This window comes from Triticum urartu, chromosome 3A (genome assembly GCF_056163025.1).
Source record: "Triticum urartu cultivar PI428250 chromosome 3A, HENAU_Tu73, whole genome shotgun sequence".
Lineage (NCBI taxonomy): Eukaryota > Viridiplantae > Streptophyta > Magnoliopsida > Poales > Poaceae > Triticum > Triticum urartu.
In genome coordinates, this window is record NC_141875.1 from 36,741,221 (window position 1) to 36,765,591 (window position 24,371).

General features: G+C 47.4%; 1 protein-coding gene and 1 pseudogene across 1 annotated transcript in view; both read right to left on the reverse strand.

Moving 5' to 3' along the window:
• LOC125531197 (uncharacterized protein At2g39795, mitochondrial-like) overlaps window positions 1–24,371 on the reverse strand; it is a 60,446-nt gene that overhangs the window by 20,465 nt on the left and 15,610 nt on the right. The gene's annotated exons all lie outside the window — the stretch shown is intronic.
• LOC147978262 (uncharacterized) lies at window positions 15,480–17,298 on the reverse strand (annotated as a pseudogene).

Below are 24,371 nucleotides of genomic sequence, written 5' to 3' on the forward strand. Positions count from 1 at the left end.
GGAGAGCTCATCTGAGTGTGCCCTGAGAACGAGATATGTGCAGCTCCTATCGGGATTTGTCGGCACATTCGGGCGGTGTTGCTGGATTTGTTTTAACTTGTCGAAGTGTCTTGAAGAATCGAGATACCGAGTCTGATCGGAATGTCTCGGGAGGAGGTCTATTCCTTCGTTGACCGTGAGAGCTTGTCATGGGCTAAGTTGGGACTCCCCTGGAGGGATTTGAACTTTCGAAAGTCGTGCTCGCGATTATGGGTAGATGGGAATTTGTTAATGTCCGGTTGTAGAAAACCTGAAGTTGACCTTAATTAAAATACATCAACCGCGTGAGTAACCGTGATGGTCTCTTTCCGGCGGAGTCCGGGAAGTGAACACGGTGTTGGAGTTATGCTTGACGTAGGTTGTTCTAGGATCACTTCTTGATCATAGTTTCTGATCGTGCTTTGCCTTCTCTTCTCGCTCTCATTTGCGTATGTTAGCCACCATATATGATAGTCGCTTGCTGCAGCTCCACCTCATACCTTTTACCTTACCTATAAGCTTAAATAGTCTTGATCGCGAGGGTGTGAGATTGCTGAGTCCCCGTGACTCACAGATACTTCCAAAACCAGCTTGCAGGTGCCGTTGAACCGTGCGGATGACGCAACCAAGCTCAAGGAGGAGCTCGATGAAGATCTTGTCCTTTGTGTTGTTTCGTTCTAGTTGATCAGTAGTGGAGCCCAGTTGGGGTCGATCGGGGACCTTGTCGCATTTGGGGTTCTTCTTTTATCTTGGTTCCGTAGTCGGACCTTGATTGTATTTGGATGATGTAATGCTTTATTCATGTATTGTGTGAAATGGCGATTGTAAGCCAACTATGTATCTTTTTCCCTTATGTATTACATGGGTTGTGTGAAGATTACCTCACTTGCGACATTGCTTTCAATGCGGTTATGTCTCTAAGTCGTGCTTCGACACGTGGGAGATATAGCCGCATCGAGGGCGTTACAACTGACCAAAGTCTTGATGGATGGTGGCAGTGGTTTGAACATATTATATGCTGAGACGTTGAAAGGGATGGGCATTTCGATGTCCAGACTCAGTACCAGCAACATGAGTTTCCATGGAGTCATTCCTGGGAAGAAGGCTGAATCACTCGGCCAGATTGCTCTTGATGTGGTTTTCTGTGATTCCAAGAATTACCGCAAAGAAAAGTTGACGTTTGAAGTTGTAGACTTCCAGAGTGCCTATCACGCTATTTCGGGCAGGCCGGCTTATGCACGCTTCATGGCCCGACCATGTTATGTGTATCTCAAAATTGAAGATGCCTGGCCCCAAAGGTGTGATCACTATTATGGGCAATCGGAAGAAAGCGGAAGAATGTTTTCAGAAAGGTTCAAAGATCGCTGATGCTCAGATGGCAGTGGTGGAGCTGCAGGAATACCAGAAGACTGCAGACCCGAGTGATTTGTTGCGAGCCAAGAAGCCTGCTACAGAATCAGCTTTTCAGTCGTCTGGCGAAATGAAGACGGCTCACATCCACCCGACCGATCCCAGCGCTGCTCCAACTCATATCTCAACAACACTCGACTCCAAATAGGAAGAAGCGCTCATCCAGTTCCTCCGTGAGAACTGGGACATTTTCGCATGGAAGCCTTCTGACATGCCGGGTGTTCCCAGGGAGCTGGCTGAGTACCGCCTAAGAGTCGACTCAAAAGTAAAACCTGTCAAGGAACATCTCCGACGGTCCGCCGTCTAGAAGAGAAAGGCTATTGGCGAGGAGATGGCTCGGCTCTTAGCAGCGGAGTTCATCCGAGAAATCTACCACTCCGAGTGGCTCGCCAACGTTGTCATGGTCCCCAAGAAGAACAAGTCACTTCGCATGTGCATTGACTTTAAACATATCAATCAGGCCTGCCCGAAAGATCATTTTCCTCTCCCCCGCATCGATCAGATAGTCGACTCGACTGCGGGATGTGAGCGACTATCTTTTTTAGACGCCTATTCCGGGTACCATCAGATCTGTCTGTATGGACCTGACGAGATCAAAACAGCTTTCATCACTCCATTCGGGTCCTTCTGTTATATTACCATGTTGTTCGGCCTCAAGAATGTCGGAGCCACATTCATGAGGAATATTCAGAAGTGTTTGCTCACTCAAATCAGTCGGAATGTGGAAGCGTACATGGATGACATTGTGGTCAAGTCACGGAAGGGTTCCGACCTGCTGGCTGACCTTGCTGAAACCTTTGCCAACCTCAGGAGGTATGATATCAAGCTTAATCCATCAAAGTGCACATTCGGAGTTCCTGGCGGAAAATTACTCGGTTTTCTCGTTTCCGAACGGGGAATCGATGCCAATCCAGAAAAAGTCAGTACTATACTCCGAATGAAAAGTCCTGTGCGAGTGCACGACGTCCAGAAGCTTACTGGTTGCTTGGCCGCTTTAAGTCGATTCATATCTTGTCTCGGTGAAAAGGCATTGCCTCTTTACCGATTGATGAAGAAGTTCAACAAGTTCGAGTGGACTCCCGAAGCTGATGCAGCGTTTGTAGAGCTCAAAGCTCTGCTCTCCACCCAGCTGGTGCTTGCTGCCCCAATCAGCAAGGAGCCTTTGCTGCTTTACATCGCAGCCACAGGACAAGTCGTCAGTACGGTACTTACGGTCGAGCGGGAAGAAGAAGGAAAAGCCTTCAAAGTTTAGCACCCAGTATATTATATTTCTGAAGTTTTGACCCCGTCGAAGCAAAGATATCCTCATTATCAGAAGCTTGTATATGGGATTTATATGAGCACAAAGAAAGTTGCTCACTACTTCTCTGATCATTCCATTACAGTCGTCAGCGACGCTCCATTGTCAGAGATCCTGCACAACAGAGATGCAACTGGTCGAGTGGCAAAATGGGCGATTGAACTCCTTCCTCTAGATATCAAGTTCGAGGCAAAGAAAGCTATCAAGTCGCAGGCAATAGCAGATTTCGTCGCCGAGTGGATTGAACAGCAACTGCCGACTCAGGTTCACTTGGAGCATTGGACCATGTTCTTCCATGGTTCCAAAATGTTGAATGGTTCCGGTGCCGGGGTGGTGTTGGTCTCCCCCCGAGGAGATAATCTCATATATGTTCTTCAAATCCACTTTGATTCCTCCAATAACAAGGCGAATATGAAGCACTTTTATATGGGTTGCGCATGGCCATTTCACTCGGCGTCCGACGCCTCATGGTCTATGGCGACTCAGATTTGGTGGTTAATCAGGTGATGAAGGAATGGGACGTCAGAAGTCCAGCCATGACTGGTTATTGCAATGCAGTGAGAAAGCTAGAGAAGAAATTAGAGGGGTTAGAGCTTCATCACATACACCGACTGAAAAATCAAGCAGCTGATGATTTGGCAAAAATAGGTTCCAAAAGAGAAGCCATTCCCAGCAATGTGCTTTTGGAACACATCCACACACCATCAGTTCAGGAGGATCCCTACACTGAAGAGGCCCCGCAGCCAAAAAGTGCCACGGATCCGATTGAAGTTGAAGTTCCAGCTATGGTCGACCTAATCATGGAAGTCTTGGTCATCACTCCCGACTGGACAGTACCGTACATCGCGTACATCTTAAGGAAAGAACTCCCAGAGGACGAAGAAGAGGCTCGACAGATCGTTTGTCGATCCAAGGCCTTTACAGTCATAAAGAGGCAGTTGTATAGGGAAAGTGCGGCTGGAGTCAGTCAGAAGTGTATAACACCAGAAGAAGGTCAGATGATCCTTGATGATATCCACTCGGGGACCTGTGGTCATCATGCGTCCTCTCGGACCATTGTGGCTAAAGCATACCGAGCGGGATTCTACTGGCCAAGGGCCAATGAAATGGAAAAAGAGATAGCCGACAAATGTGAAGGATGTTAGTATTACTCCAATATGTCGCACAAACCCGCCTCAGCTCTGAAAACCATTCCACTCGTCTGGCCCGTCACTGTCTGGGGGCTGGACATGGTTGGACCATTGCAAACGGGCAGGAGCGGCTTCACTCATGTGCTAGTAGCAGTCAACAAGTTCACCAAATGGATTGAAGCTAAGCCTATCAAGAATCTTGATGCTTGCACTGTTATCAGTTTCATCAGAGAGTTGATATTCAGATATGGAGTTCCGCACAGCATCATCACTGACAATGGGTCAAACTTTGATTCCGACAAATTCAGGGCCTTTTGCGCCTCTCAGGGCACACGAGTCGACTATGCTTCAGTCGCTCACCCTCAGTCGAATGGACAAGCAGAAAGAGCAAACGGCCTAATTCTCAAAGGACTGGAACCTCGATTGATGCGCGATCTCAAGCACGCAGCAGGTGCACGGGTCGACGAGCTTCCATCAGTTCTTTGGGGATTGAGGACGACCCCGAACCAATCGACCGGAAGAACCCCATTCTTTCTGGTCTACGGAGCCGAAGCAGTCTTGCCGAGCGACATGCTTCACAACGCCCCCCGAGTCGAGCTCTACTCTGAAGAAGAAGCAGAACAAGCCCGGCAGGACGCAATCGACCTCCTGGAAGAAGAAAGAGAAATGGCCATGATCCGATCGACCATCTATCAGCAAGACTTGCGTCGATTCCATCCCAGAAATGTGAAGAGTCGAGCCTTCCAAGAAGGAGACTTAGTCCTCCGAGTGGATCAGCAAAAACCACACAAACTCGCTCCTACTTGAGAAGGCCTCTTCATAGTCACCAGAGTCCTCCACAATGGAGCGTATCACCTCTACAATGTCGATCGCCAGATTGATGAGCCACGAGCCTGGAATGCGGAGCTACTCCGCCCCTTTTATACTTGAATTCTCACTCGAATGAGATGTAATAAGAAAAAAAACTCCTGTAGTTTATTTATCAAAGACAAGAGCGTTATAATTTTCCCAGCGATTGTTATTATTTTTGTTTGCATAAGAAATCCCCCAGTAGGTGGCTTCGCTGCGAATCTGCTTCGCCTAAGTTTGTAAAAGTAAAATCCTACCGAGTGGAGAGCAATCCTCCCATTCGGGGGCTTAGCTGCGAACCCGTTTCGCCTAAGTATTTAAAAATCCTACCGAGTGCAGAGCAATCCTCCCACTCGGGGGCTTAGCTGCAGTCCAGTACTCGCCTAAGTATTCTCACTCGGGGACTTAGCTGCAGTCCAGCACTCGCCTAAGTTTGAAAAAAATCCTGTCGAGTGGGGAGCAATCCTCCCACTCGGGGGCTTAGCTGTAGTCCAGTACTCGCCTAAGTTTTCTCACTCGGAGACTTAGCTGCAGTCCGGCGCTCGCCTAAGTTTGAAAAAATCCTGTCGAGTGGAGAGCAATCCTCCCACTCGGGGGCTTAGCTGCAGCCCAGTACTCGCCTAAGTTTTCTCACTCGAAGACTTAGCTGCAGTCCGGCGCTCGCCTAAGTTTGAAAAAATCCTGTCGAGTGGAGAGAAATCCTCCCACTCGGGGGCTTAGCTGCAGTCCAGTACTTGCCTAAGTCTTCTCCCTCGGAGACTTAGCTGCAGTCTGGCACTCGCCTAAGTTTGAAAAAATACTACCGAGTGGAGAGCAATCCTCCCACTCGGGGGCTTAGCAGCAGTCCAGTACTCGCCTAAGTTTTCTCACTCGGAGACTTAGCTGCAGTCCGGTACTCGCCTAAGTATTTGAAAATCCTACCGAGCGGTGAGCAAACCTCCCACTCGGGGGCTTAGCTGCAGTCCAGTACTCGCCTAAGTTTTCTTACTCAGAGACTTAGCTGCAGTCCGGTACTCGCCTAAGTATTTGAAAATCCTACCGAGTGGTGAGCAAACCTCCCACTCAGGGGCTTAGCTGCAGTCCAGTACTCGCCTAAGTTTTCTCACTCGGAAACTTAGCTGCAGTCCGGTACTCGCCGAAGTATTTGAAAATCCTACCGAGTGGTGAGCAAACCTCCCACTCGGGGGCTTAGCTGCAGTCCAGTACTCGCCTAAGTTTTCTCACTCGGAGACTTAGCTGCAGTCCAGTACTCGCCTAAGTATTTGAAAATCCTGTCGAGTGGAAAGCAATCCTCCCACTCGGGGGCTTAGCTGCAGTCCAGTACTCGCCTAAGTTTGAAAAAATCCTACCGAGTGGACAGCGAACCTCCCACTCGGGGGCTTAGCTGCAGTCCAGGACTCGCCTAAATTGGAAAAAATCCTACCGAGTGGAGAGCAAACCTCCCACTCGGGGGCTTAGCTGCAGTCCAGTACTCGCCTAAGTACGAAACACATCTCAATCCTCAAGGACGACGAGGTGCAGGTTGACTGCCACCTTCTCCTGGGGAGCTTCGCCACAAATACAACGTGCGCCCCATCCCACTCCGCAAGGACGACGAGGTGCAGGACTACTGTCACCTTCTCTTGAGGAGCATCGCCACAAATACAATGCGCACTCCATCGCTGACCCGCAAGGGCAACAAGGCGCGGGTCGACTGCTTCCTTCTCCTTCGGAGCGGCACTACAAATACAAAAGTTGTCTCGAATGAAGAACGGGTTCACTCAGCAGGGGATTCATGAAGATATTCAACGATAAACCAAGTTCAGATAAATCCTAAAGGTTCCGGACCACAGATCGAAGTGCTCGGGCATTCAGCCCGAAAGAGTTTAACGGTTACAAAAACCACTCGGCATTCCGAGGCAAATTTAAGGTGAGGCATAAAAGTTTGTTCACTCCGCGGGAGGAGGACTAGCAGGCTCGACGAACTCGTCTAAGTCGATGCCGTCGGCGATCCGAGTGGCTGCAGCGATGAAAGTCTCCATAAAATATTGGAAGTCATGCTTCTGGGTGTTGCCGACCTTGATTGCTGCCAGCTTATCTTGTCGCACCTCCTTGCAATGGACGCGAACCAAAGACAGAGCCACATCAGCGCCACACCGGGCAGAAGACTTCTTCCACTCCTACACTCGGTCAGGGATTTCGTTAAGTCGAGTCATCAGGGACTCAAGATCATTTTGGAGCGTGGCCTCTGGCCAGGTGCCGGGTCGATCCGTGACATGGCGACCTTCAGTCGAGCCAAGTAGTCCATGACACCGTCGATGCGGGATTCCAGTCGGAGCAGATTCATGGCAGTTTCATCTTTCACAGGAGAATTGGTTGGATCCAAACCTGGTTCGATCCACCCAGTCTCCTCCTCGAAGTTCTGGCAAAACTCTGCATTCACGATCCAAGAATAAGTCAATTTTCATACACTGAGTCGACACAAAAAAAATCAGTCGGAACAAAATGTGCACCTTCAAGCATGATGAACAACTTCTTGGCAAGGCTCCTCAGATAGCTCTCCAGATCGTCCCTCCTGCGAGCGATGCCTTCCATCTTGTCGCCCAGGTTGAGGTTCTCCTTCTTCCAGTGCGAGCACTCCTTGTTGGCTTCGTTTAGAGCAGATTTCAGCTTGGTATTCTCTTCTTCCAACCGGCCGACCGAAGCCAGTTTCTGTTCAGCCAGAGCGGTTCTGTCGTCAGCTTCCTTTCGAGCAGCAGCCAAATCCTGATCCTTCTTTGCCAGAGCTTCTCTCAGTTTTTTTGCAAAGAAACGATGCTTGATTCAGAAAGAGTGGAAGGGTACTCAAGCCTAAGACAGACCAGTTGACAAACTCGTCTTACCAGTGGCGCCATCCTTGACCTTTTGCAGCTCTGTCTTGGCCGGCTCCAAGTCAAGGTTCAGTTGGATCTGCTGTTTCTCCAAGTCAGCAAAGCGAGCTCCAAGATCACAAGATTTCTGAAATCAAAGGAGAGAAGTTATTTTAGAGCGAAAAACGACAAAGACATTAAGTACTAAGACTACGGTCGACTTCCCGCAGTCCACCATAGTCTCGGGGACTACACCCAGTGGGTGCACTTTGCGTGCCCCCACCGGTTCTTATCCCACTCGACCGACCAGCCGGAGTCGAGTGCAGGGAGTAAAAAAAGGAGAGAAAGTAGAACTCAGACCACAGTCGACTGCCAGCAGTCGACCGCGGTCTCGGGGATTACACCCAGTGGGTGCACTTGGCGTGCCCCCACCGGTTCTGATCCCACTCGACCAGATCGAGTGGAAGAGACAAACTACCAGTTCGGTTTACACTCGACAAAATACAAAGACTACAGTCGACTGCCAGCAGTCCATCATAGTCTTGGGGACTACACCCAGTGGGTGCACTCAGCGTGCCCCCACTAGTTCAAAAATTCAATCGACGCAACCAGTGGGTGTACAGATGCAAAGATTTTCGGAAAGAGTCTTCAGATAGCATATCCTAATAGAACAAGCGGCGACCAACTAACCTGAACGTTGCTCTGGAGAGCCGAGCTGGCATCATAGGCGGCTTGGCTGGCGTCCCGCACCATCTTCATCTTCTCCATCATAATGCCCGCCTGGCGTATGGCTTCCCTGGCAGCATTCACCTCGTCCTCTGGGACATGATGGATCGCAAAAACTGAAGGCGGGTCGACAGGGGCCTGAGTAGTCGACGAGGAAGGCAAGGCACTCGAAAATGGCACGGCGAAGGTAACAGAACCCCGATTGGTGTCGCCAGCGTCCTGAACGACTGGCTCCGCCCTCGGCGTCGATTGTGGCACCTCGCTCGCAGGAGCCTGCCTATTTTTCCTCGTCAAAGGCCTCTCGGGCTCTTCATCATCATCATCAGGGAGGTCAATAATGTTAGGAGCTGTTCCAAGTTCAATCGACAAAATCACATCACCCAATGGTACACATTGCAGTTGAATCGACCAAAATAAAGACAGTATGGCAGAAATCATACCCAGATTAGAAGTGACCACATCCTCCATCACCTCATCATCGTCCCTGTAAGCTGAGGTCCCGGAAGTAGCAACGCTGGCAGTTCCAAGGTTTGTCCGGTTAAAACAAGAAAAACAAACAGCACAGGGCGTCGAGTAAATATAAAGGGAGACACTCACGCAAAAGCGATGGGGATGTCAATCTTAATCTTCGGCAACGCCTTCCGAAGCTTCGGCTCTGCGACTTTGGGATGCTTTGACGCTTTTTCAGTCGGACTTGGCGAAGAGGTCCGAGGACGCTTCGAAGACTGACCAGCTTGAGCAATCGCCTTTTCACGGGCGCTCGGTCGTTCTTGGTCAAGTTTGGACCGCCTCTCCCTGCGAGGAGGTGACTCGACTTCTTCTTTGTCACTTGGGTCGTCGCTTTCTTTGTCCCCTCCACTGTCAGAATCCCATTCGCCACTGTCGCCGCCGCTCGCCTCTCCTTCCGGGTCCTGCTCTTGCTCTCCGTTGGGCATTGAATACATTTCAATAATGGCCTGAAAGAAAGCAGGAAGAACAAAGTCAGTCAACTCAGTATAGGCAACTGTGCGAGTGAATTCAAATTACAAACAAAAGCTTAGAATCAGACCTTCTCCGGTACATGAGACTGGTCGAATGGAGGAACTCTCCTGGCTCCCCTGGGTTGTCCTTGTTCCCGGTCATGCCCGACAGCCACTTCTCCAGTGTGTCATCATCGACCTCCTCCGGGTGAATCCGAGTGGAGTCTTCAAGACCCGAATACATCCACATCGGATGGTCTCGGGCTTGAAGAGGCTGGATGCGCCACAGAAGGAAGACCTCCAAGAGATCCATACTGGTGACCCCGTCATGGATAAGCTGGACCACTCGCTCTACCAGCACCCTCACCTGCGCCTTCTCCTCCGGGAGCACCTTCAAAGGGGAGGGTTTCCTCACTCGGTCCATGGTGAAAGGAGGGACGCCAGTCGACTGCCCTGGCGTCGACTGGTCTTTGCAATAAAACCAGGTCGACTGCCATCCGCGAACCGAGTCGGGAAGAATCATGGCCGGAAAGGAGCTTTTCCCTCTCATCTGGACACCAAGACCCCCACACATCTGAATCACTTGAGTCCTCTCGTCACTCGGATTAGCCTTTTTCACCGTCTGGGAGCGACAAGTGAAAATGTGCTTGAAAAGGCCCCAGTGAGGCCGACAACCCAGGAAATTCTCACACAAAGAAACAAAAGCGGCGAGATAAACGATTGTGTTGGGAGTGAAGTGGTGGAGTTGTGCCCCAAAGAAGTTCAGAAATCCCCGAAAGAAAGGGTGAGGAGGCAAGGAAAATCCACGGTCGACGTGGGTGGCAAGGAGAACGCACTCACCCTCCCGAGGTTGCGGCTCGGATTCCTTCCCCGGAAGCCGCGCCGATTCATAGGGGATCAGCCCTCCTTCGGCTAGGTCGTCGAGGTCTTCTTGGGTGATCGTTGAGCGGATCCAGTCGCCCTGGATCCAGCCCTTCGGCAGGCCGGTTCGCGAGGAGGATCCGCCCCGACTGGTCGCCTTCCCCTTCGACCTTGCCGTCGCCTTCTTCGCCCGCTCTAGAGCCGCTGTCTTCTCCTTCCCCATCATCGCCGGCGAGATGCGTACGGAGCAGTGGCGCTGGGGCGAGAGCGAGCGCGGCGACGGAGCATGAAGAGGAGAAGAGATAATGGGGACTCACTGTTCGAAGAGACCCCGGTCCGATGCCTTATATGAGGCCGCTTCCAAGTGGCTGACTGGTAGGCCCGGGCGGCCCTGTCAAATCCCATAACAATCGCGCGTGTGATACGTGGCGAAAAAGGTGGCGCGGGGTTCGAGGCGGCTCCGCTCTATCCCATCCGATTACTGCAGCCTCCCCCGTCCCGCGCGCTTCCCAAAATTCGGATCCTGCGAAATCTACGGGCAGCAGAACAACTTGTCAGACCGAAGATCTCCTCCGCACCGTCACTCGGAGCCTTTCAAGTAAAGAAACTCACTCGACAAAAAGCTAAGAATGGATCAAGGCGACTAAAAAGGAAGTTGCTGTCACCACTCAGGTTCATTGATCCGAAACCAGATATGCTCATGGAATGAAAAATGAGTCGGGAAGATTCTCAACTCCTTCCCCACTCAAACCTCGATCCATTCAGGGGCTAATGACGAAGCTATGTACCTAGGGTAGGGTCATGGACCTGTCCAAACTGCCCTACCCAAGGACATCTCTAGAAGAAATCACCTTTCAATCGACTTGGAGGTGTTCCACTCGATAGACTCGAAGACACTCGACCAAGAAGCAATCACTCGACCAAGATCCAACCACTCGACGGCCAAGAGACCTAAAGGCACTCCGCATGCTAATGGTCGGTTATTAAGTAGCCTTTATGGTCATCATAGCACTTTATTAGGGGCGTTATCGGTAACGCCCGACCTTAATGTATTTAAAACCCTGCATAACTGAGGGCCAGAGGGGTCCGACGAACTCTATATAAGCTACCCCCCCTCCTCAGTGTAAAGGGTTCACACCCCTGTAAACCATACACGCATAATCCAGTCGACTGCCTCCGGGCTCCGAGACGTAGGGCTATTACTTCCTCCGAGAAGGGCCTGAACTCGTAAACCTCGTGTGCTTACAACTTCTCCATAGCTAAGATCTTGCCTGTCCATACTTACCACCCTACATTACTGTCAGACTTAGAACCACGACAGGACCTAGCAGTTACTCGCATGCGGGTGGGACCCACAACTTATCCACGCAAGCATGCCCGTGCTCATCAGCGTGCCCCGACCCGAGCCAGCAACGAGCCCGAGCCAGCCCACCCCACCCCCCCCCCCCCCCGCGCGCCCTCCATTGCTTGCCCTGCCCCTTTCCTTTCCCACCTTCTTCTTCCTCTACTCCGGCAACGAAGCGCGCCGCCGGCGAGTGATGTCTAGCTCGACTTCGGCCTCCCGCCAATCATGGACGTAGTATGGTCCACTGCCGTTGACAAGATGCCCTGATTGCCCGCGCAAGGAGCCTCTGAAGCGTTTGAATTGTGTGAGGGAAGAAAATGGCAACCGTGGGCGCGAGTTTGTGAAATGCTTGAGCAAGCCACAGCCGGGGCAGGTTAGATCTGTGTTCTTGACCAATCCTATGGTCTAATTTCTCCCGATTTCTTTCTTTATTCCTCGAATTAGGGTGGTGAATCTGGGTGGTGGATCTAGGATTCATGTGCCTCCGGCCCCCTGTTTTTCAGGTTCTGAAGAAATGTGGGCATTTTGAGTGGCTCGATGACTATGTTGAAAGGTTGAAATTGGAGGGATCAACCAGAACCAAAGAGCTCAATTTTGGGGGGCGGCTTGCCGTGGAACAAGCCCCCAATTTGGCGGACAGAGCCGATCCGATGATGCACAGTGCAGAACTGAAGTGTGAATTGAAGAAAATTGGCAAGCAACTAAAGCATCTGATCGATTTTAAGCAGCAAGCAAATATGATGGCTGGAGCATTTTATGGTTGTGTCATTGCTATGGGTTTATTTTACTTGATGTTCATCAATCGCTAGAATTTGTTAGAGTTTCAGTTAGTGTGTCAACTAGTTTCAGGGGTGCCCAGTAGTTTGAGTTATCCAGGGACCATTTGTTAGATGAACTTGAATTAGTGTGAAGCAAAACTTGCTTCAATTATTGTAATGATATTCTCAGGGGCCCTATTCAGTGTTCATGCTCTGTTTCCTCTGTTTTTGTTCTTCAGTTAACAGAGTACACACCCAAATTCAGTTTCTAGTAAAAAAACAAAACTGGGCTGCCGAATAGATGTTGCGCCGAGAAAATGGGCCATGAGAAAATAACCATGCCCAAGACCAGCCCACCCGCGTAGGGGCACCAGCCCACCTCTAACTTCGGCAAATAAAATGGGGCCCAATAAAATGTTGCTTGTCCTTTTATTTTGGCCTTTTTCTTGCACTAAATTTTGTGATGGATCATTTTTTGATGCACTAAAACTAAATGTTAATTGTTTTTATGCATGTCTACGGTTCCATGAACTAAATGAGTTGCATGCTTGCATGAAGTGCCCGAAGTAAATTAGTTTGCATTTCCTAGTTGCACCCATGTCCATAGTGGGTTTGCATGGGGCTCCTAGTTGCATGTCCATGGTTTGGCCAATATTTTGAAGATGGTGTGTGTGGTGATTGGGGTGTAGAAACCCGGGCCCATAGCAACCCATAGCAATACACGAATAATAAGCAAAAACAACCCATAGCAATCCACAAAAAATAGCAATCCACAAAAAATAGCACGAAACACACAATATATATAGTAGCATAACGATTGCAACCCATAGTTCCACGATAGCCTTACAACTCCATGATAGCCTTACAACTTAAACTACTAATAAAACTTAATAATAGTAGCATAACGATTACAACTTAAAAAACTAATACGATAGATCTATAGCAAGCTAGATAGATAGGGGCACCAAATGCGGGTTTTTCGGGTTCTTCTTCTCCTCCTCCTCCGGGGCCACCTTGCTCCTCCGGGCACCGTCCTTCACTCCTCCCCGTTGTTGATGGGGTATGGGAGCGTGTGCATAACGCCGTTGTTGGGGAAGATGGCGTTGAAATCGGTGAAGATATTGTAGGTTGTGAAAGCTATGAACTCACAACCAACCCAATACGCTCGCCCGAGGAGATGGAAAGCATCAAAAGGGCTAGTGAACGTGGCGAGGAGCCCAACCACAACGCCGTTGTGGTTGACCTTCTCAAGATGGTACACCCGAGGAGAGCCGCGGGGGAGGTGGCGGAAGCCGGCCGCAAGGAAGAACTCCGTTAACTCCCTTGCGCCCCTCCACCTCGAGATCGCCCAAACCCTAAGGGTTCTCTCTACATACACTCCGGCCGGGTAGAGCCTTTCCGGCATGGTTGGGGGGAAGCGGTAGGTGGGGGCGTTGTACTGCATGGTGGTGGGGTGGCTCGAGGGCTCGATCAGGTTTGATGGAGAAGAAGGAAGAAGGAGGGCAGAGGAGGCAGAGGATGGGGTGTGGATGAGGGGGTGAGGGAGAGGAAGACGATAGTGTCCGGCTTAAATAGCCCAAGTGCGACGTGTTTTCACCCCGTAGAATTAATGGGCGGGCGGCGTTTGGTAGCGCCCCATGAAAGTGTGTACACGAGCGTGGGAAACGGGCTGCGATCCTTCTGTGCCACCGGTCGCGGGTCAAGGGGGACAGGCTCACGCACGCGTCTGTGCCGTCGTGGGTCAAGGGGACACGCCTGCCCTGGGTTCTCTGCGTGTGCCGCCCGTGCATTCATGTTGTAGCCCATTAATTTGCACATCTTGCTAAGGCCTGGCTAGAGGGCAACGTTCGGTCGATGGGAGATGTGACAATAATGGACGCCTTCATTTGCCCATCTTGTAACGGGCAGCACGCCGTTTGAACTGCATCAATACCCACATCGATACCCCATGCTAGTATTGCGTCCTCAAAGAGGAGCACGCCATGTACAGCACGCCATGCTGCATTGTGGCCGGGTGCATGCTTTGATGCGACGATGCATCGGTTCTAATGGTAGGCATGTGACAGCTTACTGCGTCGATGGGGGTGGCGGAGCAGGGCTACGTCGAGGGCATGCATGCAACGCACGGGCGCAGTTCTGCGGGTGGGCATGCATGCTGAGGGTAGGCACGGGCACGCATGCAACGATGGAAAGGGCACTGCGTAGGCTTGTTCCATGCACCGCGTCAACTCTTGCCGTTGGATTCAAATGAATGGTCCTGATGCCCCAACAAGAGAGGCTGATCCAAACCCCATTGATTCAACCAATCAGCGCGTCTCATGCGGATCGATGCACACTGATTCAACCAATCAGCGCGTCTCATGCGGATCGATGCACACTGATTCAACCAATCAGCGCGTCTCATGCGGATCGATGCACATTGTAGCTAACCCTAGCGCCTGATCTCAACCGTCCACGCACAACGATCGACGACCCGGTAGTGTGCGGGGTTTTGAGGGGTTTTGAGAGTGGTTTTGACTGATTAGGGTTGAGCATAACTAATTCAAAAAAATCAAAAAATATAAAACTTGCGCACATAGTCTTATTATGTCGTATAGTAACGAGAAAAAATATAAATATGGTTGACATACATTTTTACGAAAAATCCTTCACAAAATTGTCATTCCTCGAACAATGTAGTATGGAGTTCAAGGGAGAGTAGTGGGCACCCGAGAGTAGGTGGGGTTTTGAAAATGAAAAGTGTGAAAACCTCACCAAAACTTCATTTTGGATTGACTAAGAAAGATCTTAACCTACTTTTCTCATTTTCATGTTTTAAACTTGTTTTATATATAATTTTCTATTAAACCTTGTTTTTTCAAAAAAATAATAATAGAAAAGTAATTCAATAAATAGTGAGACTTTAGATTTATAGTATATAGGTAGAATAGATGTGTAGAAAAAATTATTTGGCTGGTTTAGACAAGGTGCCAAAAAACTTGCTTAAATATGAGGTCGTTTACCCTACCTTTGGAGGTCATTTGAGACACACTTTTCATGCCTATGAGTTCAACTTATCAAAAGGGCTCGGAATGATCAGCAAGCAAACATATTTCAGTTGAGGTACTTTAGATAGCATTAAAACATCAATACCCATCCCTCAAATTTGAATTTAAATTTGAATTTTATTTGGCTGGTTTAGACAAGGTACCAACAAACAAGTTCGAATAGAAATACGGGGATACATAGTGACTACCAGTACGCATCAAGTTACAAATATTGTTACATGCCCCAAATTTTCAAATTGTTCTCTGTTCTACCTCTTCCTACCACGTCGCGTGCCCTTCTTCGCCTTACCACTTCTTGTTTTTGGTTCTACTACACACACAAGTTCACTGATCATCTTGGTTTTCTTCACTGGTCTTTTCAACACCTCGCCAACACCCTCGTGATCAATGTCTTCAGTCTTAATGTTGACAGTAGTTTCAGTTTCTTCGATGTGTACCTCAACATGGGTTTCTTTAGTCTGAACCTCAACACGCTCAGGTTTAGTTTCAACCTTGAGAGCAGTTTCCTCAGTCTGAATGTTGACTGCAGAAGGATTTTCTTCAGTCTGCTCAGGCTCAGGCACACTTCTCTTCTTTCTACCGCCATTGACTCTTGCTTTTTTTGTTGGCCAACACTGTTCAACAACAAGGGGCTGACTTGCTCGCTTCCTCCTGGCCATTGGGAAAATGTTATAGATATAGTAATTGGAAAAAAGCACCAAATCAAAACATAGACAAATAAACAAGAACATACTTTGGCTTATTAGGAGTGTAACGACATTTGACAGATCCCACTCTGTGCCCAAGTTCCTGGCACAACTTGCATCTGTTTTTGTTACCTTTTTGGGCCCTTTTTGGCTTCCCATCTTTCTTTCCCTTCTTACTACTCCCACCTTTCCCAAACCATGCCTTGAATCTACTCTATTTAGGCCTGCCAGCCTTTCTTTTCGTCAAGGGAGGACACATGGAAAATTCAATGTCCACTTCAGGCCACTGAGACTGATCTGTAAGTGGTGGAATTGGAGTAGCATATGCAGCTTTGAATCTTGCTACCGAATAATATTCATGCAAATATGGGTGCATGTTTATCTTCGGTTGGGATGCTAAGAAGAGAATGGCATGCTCACATGGTTTACTAGTGTGTTGCCACTCGAGGCAAGTGCAATCATGCAATTCAGTGTTAACAACATGTCTCCTTCCAGTTTTGTTATCTCTAACTTCAGCACCCCAAGGTGAAGATTTTTCAACAAACAAATGTGAAAGACATCTGCTCCTATTGACCACCTGTTGTACCACTGCTGGAAGCTTATCACCTTGCAGACAATCACCTATCCTTCTTCTCAATTCCCACAACCGCATGAGCATGATCCTGATTTGGTCAACCATGTCATGCACAGGCAAATATTTTAACTCCTTCACCTTGTTGTTGAAACTCTCTGCCAAATTATTGTTGATGTGGTCACACTTGATGGCAGTGTTGAATGCTGACCTGTATCATAACAAAGAATGGTAGGTGTTCAGCCATGGACCAAACTCATCACATGCTGCCATTATCTTATCAAGATGATATTTGTGTGTCTGTCTAATGTAAGATCTTGCTGCTGGCCACATGCGCCCAAATTCTTCTCCTCTAAATTTTTTGATCAAATTCATCCACAAATGACCGAAGCACTCCCTCTGCTCAGCATGTGGGAAAACATTTTTCACTGAATTTTCAAGCCCCTTACATGCATCTGTGTGTATAGCCAAAGGTGGCACTGGCCCTAGGCATCTTTTCAACTGGATCATGAACCATGTCCATGAAGCCTCTGTTTCTGACTGAAACAAGCCAACAGCAATAGGAAACATCCAGTTATGTCCATATAGAGCATTGCATGCTGCCAACTGACCATTCCACTTGCCTGTCAAAAATGATGAATCTATGCTCAAATATGGACGGCACCCTGCTTTGAACCCATCGATGCAAGGCTTCAAAGCCATAAAAAACTTGGAGAACCTGACTTCACCTTCGGTTGATACCTCTGTATCTATCTCCACAACACTGCCAGGTGACCTCTTTTTCACTTCTGCTTTGAAGTTGTAAAGCATCCTAAATGTATTTGCCCAATCACCATATAAATTTTTCATTGCCCTTTGTTTTGCCTTCCACACTGTGGTATATTTCAGTTTAATGGGGTACATCTTTTCCAAGTCTACTTTGAGTTTCTTGGCAGTAGTGTTTGGTGTTTTGGCTAAAATTGGGGTGATCTTTTTGAAGGAAATATGCCCTAGAGGCAATAATAAAGTTATTATTTATTTCCTTATAATCATGATAAATGTTTATTATTCATGCTAGAATTGTATTAACCGGAAACATAATACATGTGTGAATACATAGACAAACAAAGTGTCACTAGTATGCCTCTACTTGACTAGCTCGTTAATCAAAGATGGTTATGTTTCCTAACCATGAACAATGAGTTGTTATTTGATTAACGAGGTCACATCATTAGTTGAATGATCTGATTGACATGACCCATTCCAGTAGCTTAGCACCCGATCGTTTAGTATGTTGCTATTGCTTTCTTCATAACTTATACATGTTCCTATAACTATGAGATTATGCAACTCCCGTTTGCCGGAGGAACACTTTGGGTGCTACCAAACGTCACAACGTAACTGGGTGATTATAAAGGAGCATTACAGGTGTCTCCAAAGGTAGATGTTGGGTTGGCGTATTTCGAGATTAGGTTTTTTCACTCCGATTGTCGGAGAGGTATCTCTGGGCCCTCTCGGTAATGCACATCAATTAAAGCCTTGCAAGCATTGCAACTAAATGAGTTAGTTGCGGGATGATGTATTATAGAACGAGTAAAGAGACTTGCCGGTAACGAGATTGAACTAGGTATTGGTATACCGACGATCGAATCTCGGGCAAGTAACATACCGATGACAAAGGGAACAAACGTATGTTGTTATGCGGTCTGACCAATAAAGATCTTCGTAGAATATGTAGGAGCCAATATCGGCATCCAGGTCCCGCTATTGGTTATTGACCGGAGACGTGTCTCGGTCATGTCTACATTGTTCTCGAACCCGTAGGGTCCGCACGCTTAAGGTTACGATGACAGTTATATTATGAGTTTATGCATTTTGATGTACCGAAGGTTGTTCGGAGTCCCGGATGTGATCACGGACATGACGAGGAGTCTCGAAATGGTCGAGACATAAAGATTGATATATTCGAAACCTATGTTTGGATATTGGAAGTGTTCCGGGTGAAATCGGGATTTTACCGGAGTACCGGGAAGGTTACCGGAACCCCCCGGGAGCTAAATGGGCCATGATGGGCCTTAGTGGAAAAGAGAAGAGGCATCCCTACATGGGCTGTGCGCCACCCCCTTAGGAGAGGTGGCCGGCCCCCTCTCTCTCTCTTTTCCCCCTCCGCGAATCCTATTCCAACTAGGATTGGGGGGGAATCCTACTCCCAGAGGGAGTAGGACTCTCCTGGCGCGCCTCCTATGGCCGGCCAGCCTCCCCCCCCTTCTAGTCCTTTATATACTGAGGCAGAGGCACCCTAGAACACACAAGTTGATCCACGTGATCTATTCCTTAGCCGTGTGCGGTGCCCCCTGCCACCATAGTCCTCGATAATACTGTAGCGGAGTTTAGGCGAAGCCCTGCTGCTGTAGTACATCAAGATCGTCACCACGCCGTCGTGCTGACGGAACTCTTCCCCGACACTTTGCTGGATCGGAGTCCGGGGATCGTCATCGAGCTGAACGTGTGCTCGAACTCGGAGGTGTCGTAGTTTCGGTGCTTGATCGGTTGGATCGTGAAGACGTACGACTACTTCCTCTACGTTGTGTCATCGCTTCCGCAGTCGGTCTGTGTTGGGTACGTAGACAACACTCTCCCCTCTCGTTGCTATGCATCACATGATCTTGCGTGTGCGTAGGAAAATTTTTGAAATTACTACGAAACCCAACAGTGGCATCCGAGCCTAGGTTATTTATGTTGATGTTATATGCACGAGTAGAACACAAGTGAGTTGTGGGTGATATAAGTCATACTGCCTACCAGCATGTCATACTTTGGTTCGGCGGCATTGTTGGACGAGACGACCCAGACCAACCTTACGCGTACGCTTACGTGAGACCGGTTTCCCCGACGTGCTTTGCACATAGGTGGCTTGCGGGCGACTGTCTCTCCAACTTTAGTTGAACCGAGTATGGCTACGCCCGGTCCTTGCGAAGGTTAAAATGGAGTCTATTTGACAAACTATCGTTGTGGTTTTTGATGCGTAGGTAAGATTGGTTCTTGCTTAAGCCCGTAGCAGCCACGTAAAACTTGCAACAACAAAGTAGAGGACGTCTAACTTGTTTTTGCAGGGCATGTTGTGATGTCATATGGTCAAGACATGATGCTGAATTTTATTGTATGAGATGATCATGTTTTGTAACCGAGTTATCGGCAACTGGCAGGAGCCATATGGTTGTCGCTTTATTGTATGCAATGAAATCGCGATGTAATGCTTTACTTTATTACTAAGCGGTAGTGATAGTCGTGGAAGCATAAGCTTGGCGAGACGACAACGATGCTACGATGGAGATCAAGGTGTCACGCCGGTGACGATGGTGATCACGACGGTGCTTCGGAGATGGAGATCACAAGCACAAGATGATGATGGCCATATCATATCACTTATATTGATTGCATCCTTTTTTATGCATCTTATCTTGCTTTGATTGACGGTAGCATTATAAGATGATCTCTCACTAAATTATCAAGAAGTATTCTCCCTGAGTATGCACCGTTGCGAAAGTTCTTCGTGCTGAGACACCACGTGATGATCGGGTGTGATAGGTTCTATGTTCAAATACAACGGGTGCAAAACAGTTGCACACGCGGAATACTCAGGTTATACTTGACGAGCCAAGCATATACAGATATGGCCTCGGAACACGGAGACCGAAAGGTCGAGCGTGAATCATATAGTAGATATGATCAACATAACGATGTTCACCATTGAAAACTACTCCATCTCACGTGATGATCGGTTATGGTTTAGTTGATTTGGATCACGTAATCACTTAGAGGATTAGAGGGATGTCTATCTAAGTGGGAGTTCTTTAAACTTGATTAACTGAACTTAAATTTATCATGAAACTTAGTACCTGATTAGTATCTTGCTTGTTCATGTTTGGTTGTAGATAGATGGCTCGTGCTGTTGTTCCGTTGAATTTTAATGCGTTCCTTGAGAAAGCAAAGTTGAAAGATGATGGTAGCAATTACACGGACTGGGTCCGTAACTTGAGGATTATCCTCATTGCTGCACAGAAGAATTACGTGCTGGAAGCACCGCTGGGTGCCAGGCCTGCTGCAGGAGCAACGCCAGATGTTATGAACGTCTGGCAGAGCAAAGCTGATGACTACTCGATAGTTCAGTGTGCCATGCTTTACGGCTTAGAATCGGGACTTCAACGACGTTTTGAACGTCATGGATCATATGAGATGTTTCAGGAGTTGAAGTTAATATTTCAAGCAAATGCCCGGATTAAGAGATATGAAGTCTCCAATAAGTTCTATAGCTGCAAGATGGAGGAGAACAGTTTTGTCAGTGAGCATATACTCAAAATGTCTGGGTATAATAATCACTTGATTCAATTGGGAGTTAATCTTCCAGATGATAGCATCATTGACAGAATTCTTCAATCACTGCCACCAAGCTACAAGAGCTTCATGATGAACTATAATATGCAAGGGATGAACCAGACTATTCCTGAGCTCTTCGCGATGCTGAAAGCTGCGGAGGTAGAAATCAAGAAGGAGCATCAAGTGTTGATGGTCAACAAGACCACTAGTTTCAAGAAGAAGGGCAAAGGGAAGAAGAAGGGGAACTTCAAAAAGAGCGGCAAGCAAGTTGCTACTCAAGAGAAGAAACCCAAACCTGGACCTAAGCCTGAAACTGAGTGCTTCTATTGCAAGCAGACTGGTCACTGGAAGCGGAACTGCCCCAAGTATTTGGCGGATAAGAAGGATGGCAAGGTGAACAAAGGTATATGTGATATACATGTTATTGATGTGTACCTTACTAATGCTCGCAGTAGCACCTGGGTATTTGATACTGGTTCTGTTGCTAATATTTGCAACTCGAAACAAGGACTACGGATCAAGCGAAGATTGGTTAAGGACGAGGTGACGATGCGTGTGGGAAACGGTTCCAAAGTCGATGTGATCGCAGTCGGCACGCTACATCTACATCTACCTTCGGGATTAGTATTAGACCTAAATAATTGTTATTTGGTGCCAGCGTTAAGCATGAACATTATATCTGGATCTTGTTTGATGCGAGACGGTTATTCATTTAAATCAGACAATAATGGTTGTTCTATTTATATGAGTAATATCTTTTATGGTCATGCACCCTTGAAGAGTGGTCTATTCTTGTTGGATCTCGATAGTAGTAACACACATATTCATAATGTTGAAGCCAAAAGATGCAGAGTTGATAATGAAAGTGCAACTTATTTGTGGCACTGCCGTTTAGGTCATATCGGTATAAAGCGCATGAAGAAACTCCATTCTGATGGACTTTTGGAACCACTTGATTATGAATCACTTGGTACTTGCGAACCGTGCCTCATAGGCAAGATGACCAAAACGCCGTTCTCCGGTACTATGGAGAGAGCAACAGATTTGTTGGAAATCATACATACAGATGTATGTGGTCCGATGAATATTGAGGCTCGTGGCGGATATCGTTATTTTCTCACCTTCACAGATGATTTAAGCAGATATGGGTATATCTACTTAATGAAACATAAGTCTGAAACATTTGAAAAGTTCAAAGAATTTCAGAGTGAAGTTGAAAATCATCGTAACAAGAAAATAAAGTTTCTACGATCTGATCGTGGAGGAGAATATTTGAGTTACGAGTTTGGTGTACATTTGAAAAATTGTGGAATAGTTTCGCAACTCACGCCACCCGTAACACCTCAGCGTAATGGTGTGTCCGAACGTCGTAATCGTACTTTACTGGATATGGTGCGATCTATGATGTCTCTTACTGATTTACCGCTATCGTTTTGGGGATACGCTCTAGAGACGGTCGCATTCACGTTAAATAGGGCACCATCAAAATCCGTTGAGACGACGCCTTATGAACTGTGGTTTGGCAAGAAACCAAAGTTGTCGTTTCTAAAAGTTTGGGGCTGCGATGCTTATGTGAAAAAGCTTCAACCTGATAAGCTCGAACCCAAATCGGAGAAATGTGTCTTCATAGGATATCCAAAGGAAACTATTGGATACACCTTCTATCACAGATCCGAAGGCAAGACTTTTGTTGCTAAATTCGGAAACTTTCTGGAGAAGGAGTTTCTCTCGAAAGAAGTGAGTGGGAGGAAAGTAGAACTTGACGAGGTAACTGTACCTGCTCCCTTATTGGAAAGTAGTACATCACAGAAAACTGTTTCTGCGACACCTACACCAGTCAGTGAGGAAGCTAATGATGATGATCATGAAACTTCAGAACAAGATACTACTGAACTTCGTAGATCAACCAGAGTAAGATCCGCACCAGAGTGGTACGGTAATCCCGTTCTGGAAGTCATGCTACTAGATCATGATGAACCTACGAACTATGAAGAAGCAATGGTAAGCCCAGATTCCGCAAAGTGGCTTGAAGCCATGAAATCTGAGATGGGATCCATGTATGAGAACAAAGTGTGGACTTTGGTTGACTTGCCCGTTGATCGGCAAGCAATTGAGAATAAATGGATCTTCAAGAAGAAGACTGACGCTGACGGTAATATTACTGTCTACAAAGCTCGACTTGTGGCAAAAGGTTTCCGGCAAGTTCAAGGGATTGACTACGATGAGACCTTCTCACCCGTAGCGATGCTTAAGTCTGTCCGAATCATGTTAGCAATTGCCACATTTTATGATTATGAAATCTGGCAGATGGATGTTAAAACTGCATTCCTGAATGGATTTCTGGAAGAAGAATTGTATATGATGCAACCAGAAGGTTTTGTCGATCCAAAGGGAGCTAACAAAGTGTGCAAGCTCCAGCGATCCATTTATGGACTGGTGCAAGCCTCTCGGAGTTGGAATAAACGTTTTGATAGTGTGATCAAAGCATTTGGTTTTATACAGACTTTTGGAGAAGCCTGTATTTACAAGAAAGTGAGTGGGAGCTCTGTAGCATTTCTGATATTATATGTGGATGACATATTGTTAATTGGAAATGATATAGAATTTCTGGATAGCATAAAGGGATACTTGAATAAGAGTTTTTTAATGAAATACCTCGATGAAGCTGCTTACATATTAGGCATTAAGATCTATAGAGATAGATCAAGACGCTTAATTGGACTTTCACAAACAACATACCTTGACAAAATTTTGAAGAAGTTCAAAATGGATCAAGCAAAGAAAGGATTCTTGCCTGTGTTACTAGGTGTGAAATTGAGTAAGACTCAATGCCCGACCACTGCAGAAGATAGAGAGAATATGAAAGATGTTCCCTATGCATCAGCAATAGGATCTATCATGTATGCAATGCTGTGTACCAGACCTGATGTGTGCCTTGCTATAAGTCTAGCAGGGAGGTACCAAAGTAATCCAGGAGTGGATCACTGGACAGCGGTCAAGAACATCCTAAAATACCTGAAAAGGACTAAGGATATGCTTCTCGTATATGGAGGTGACAAAGAGCTCGTCGTAAAAGGTTACGTTGATGCAAGCTTTGACACTGATCCGGACGATTCTAAATCGCAAACCGGATACGTGTTTACATTAAATGGTGGAGCTGTCAGTTGGTGCAGTTCTAAACAAAGCGTCGTAGCGGGATCTACATGTGAAGCGGAGTACATAGCTGCTTCGGAAGCAGCAAATGAAGGAGTCTGGATGAAGGAGTTCATATCCGATCTAGGTGTCATACCTAGTGCATCGGGTCCAATGAAAATCTTTTGTGACAATACTGGTGCAATTGCCTTGGCAAAGGAATCCAGATTTCACAAGAGGACCAAGCACATCAAGAGACGCTTCAATTCCATCCGGGATCTAGTCCAGGTGGGAGACATAGAGATTTGCAAGATACATACGGATCTGAATGTTGCAGACCCATTGACTAAGCCTCTTCCACGAGCAAAACATGATCAGCACCAAGGCTCCATGGG